Source organism: Peromyscus leucopus, chromosome 8a, assembly GCF_004664715.2.
Source record: "Peromyscus leucopus breed LL Stock chromosome 8a, UCI_PerLeu_2.1, whole genome shotgun sequence".
NCBI classification, from domain to species: Eukaryota; Metazoa; Chordata; class Mammalia; order Rodentia; family Cricetidae; genus Peromyscus; species Peromyscus leucopus.
The window spans coordinates 34,720,620-34,723,394 of NC_051085.1; positions in this window are offsets into that span (position 1 = coordinate 34,720,620).

Here is a 2,775-nt window from a genome sequence, read left to right on the forward strand (position 1 = left end):
ACTGCCACCCAATTTGGAAGCCATTTAAATCTCTCCAGGTAAAAACCTTCATCTAGCCGGGCATTGGTGGCGCACGCCTTTAATCCCAGCACTCGGGAGGCAGAGGCCGGCGGATCTCTGAGAGTTCGAGGCCAGCCTGGCCTACAAAGCAAATTCCAGGAAAGGTGCAAAGCTACACAGAGAAACCCTGTCTCGAAAAACCAAAAAAAAAAAAAAAAAAAGAAAAAAGAAAAAAAGAAGAAGAATAAATTATGGGGCTGGAGAGATGGCTCAGAGGTTAAGAGTACTGGCTGCTCTTCCAAAGGTCCTGAGTTCAATACCCAGCAACCACATGGTGGCTCACAACCATCTGTAATGAGATCTGGTGCCCTCTTCTGGCCTGCAGATAGAACACTGTATGCATAATAAATAAATAAATCTTCAAAAACAAAAAAACCAAAACCTTCATCTAAGCCAGGCCGAATCCAGCCACTAGATTTTGTTTTCCGTTATTTGTACCTCATTTCTTTATCTTTGACACAGACGAAAACTATATGAAGACGTTTTAAGTGCCTCCTCCCACCCTGAAGTTCCGGGGATTAAACTTAGGGCTTCGCACCAGGCAAGCAGTCTACCCAGTGGATAGAGGATCAGCCTGGAAGTGTGAACAACTGAGACAGGAGTTAGCTTATTGGCACAGGGCTTGCAGGAGCCAAAACCAACCAACCAACCAACCAACCAACCAAATAAAAACAAAAACAGTGAAGAGTGCCTTCCTAGCAGTAAAGTTTAGCGTTATTCCCTTTATCATTATAGCCCTGGGGCCAACCCAAATGAATCTTTATGAGACTGGAATAAATAGCTACTAACCATGTTTTTGGTGCAGGACATATGACATCATGTAGTACAAGGCTAGCACATTACTTATGGAATATCCATCAATTTCCTGCAGGCATCCCTGGGATTTTAGAGCAGAGTTTGTGTGGTTACTTGGCAAAACTTCCAGAAAGTTCAGCCTCACCCCTTCTTTAGCCCCCCACCCCCACCCCACCCCTCTAATCTTCAAGCCAGACCACAATTTACAATAGGCAGGTCTGAGCCTCAACCTCTGCTCTTCAAATGTATTCCAAGCAATGCAAAAAAAAAAAAAAAAAAAAAAAAAAAAAAAAAAAAAAAAAAAAAAATTGGCCCTGTATTCTAGTCCATTTTAAAACCACACTGGAGACCCAGAGAAGCTGAGTGACTTCTGCACAGTTTGAAAGTTAGCATTCATTCACATTCATGGCCTGAAGCCAAGTATGGCCGTCCATGCCTGTCATACCAGTGCTTGGGAGGTAGAGAAAGGAGGCTTAGGAATTAAAGGTCAGGCTTACCTGCATAGAGAATTCCAGGCCAGCCTGGGCTTTAGGAGACCGTGTCTAAATAAGTAAGTTAACCCCAAAGATGACCTGATTATTTTGGCTTCGTTGCCAGGGCGATTTTCATGTTTGCTTGCTTGTGCTTGTCAGTCAAAAAGATTGTAGACTCAACAGAAATGCTGAATGAATTCAGGCTCTCTCCTTAAATACCAGGGACGCTAAGTAGCTTCAGATGGGGGTAGATGTGGGTGCCAAAGTCCCTGTCCCCTCTTCTGTGAGCTAGGGTGATAAATACAGGAAAAACAAGTCACATAAATGAACGTGGACTCTGAGCACTAGGTTTCTTTCTGCAGTAATCTGTCTTTTATGCATGTCAGTCAATTGAAAGACAACCCTAGCCAATTCCTTTGGAAAGCCCTTATCTCACTCTCTCTGGTATTTTAAAGCAGGTATAAGCCTCTTTTTCTGTTGTCTTGATGCTGTTGATGTTATTGTTGAGGCTGGCTTTCAGAAGACTCTTCAATTGTTCTTTTTCTCATTCTCTGACAAGCCAAACCTTTCCTGTAGATTGCCCAAAATGGTTTTCCTAACAAAAATCTTTCTGTGCTGTTGATGTTAAACAAAGCTTTGAAGTCCCTAGTCTTTTCTCTGTCGGCTCCAAACTACTTGAGGAAATTGTAAGGCCCACCCCCCCCAAAAAAAATCTTCAAAATATTTACAAAATTAAATAATAGTTTTAATACCTGCCTTGATGATTAAATGAGTTGGCTGGAGTGGAAGGGGCTTGTTTTCATTTTAGTTCTTGTGACCAGGTTTTGCTACATAGTCCAGATTGATCTCAGACTCTTGGTCCCCCTGCCTCAGCATCTCATGCACTAGAATTACAGGCTTGTGTCACCATTCTGGGAAAACAATCTTTTTATTTTTTTAATTTTTTTAGGACAGTTTCTAAGTATCCCCCAGGCCAGGGCAGCTTACAAAATATGGAGAACAACTGTAGCCATCAAGAGATTGGTTATAAATACCTGGCCTTATCCAGTCAGTGGCTAATAGGAAACGTGCCTATTGCTGAGAAGGGTGTCTCCAAGCTGGCTAAGATGGTTCATCCTGTAAAGGTTCCTGCTGCCCAGCTCAGCTGGGAGAATGCTTGCCCACCACGCACAAAGCACTGGATTCTGTCAAATGTGACCCATGTCTTTATACACAGGGGAAATTTGGAGATCAGCACATAGGCAGCTGTGAAGATGATTTTTGCACTGTCCCAAACACCTAGAATTTCCAAAAGTTGGAGAGAAACCCAGCCAGATACTTCTCCAGCACCTTCGGGGACCATGACTGGTCTCTGCACCTTGGTCCAGCTTTCAGAACTGAGGGGTGAGGCGTTTCCAAAACAAAGTCATATTAAAGTTCATCACAGGAGCAGCATTTTAAACTTCGG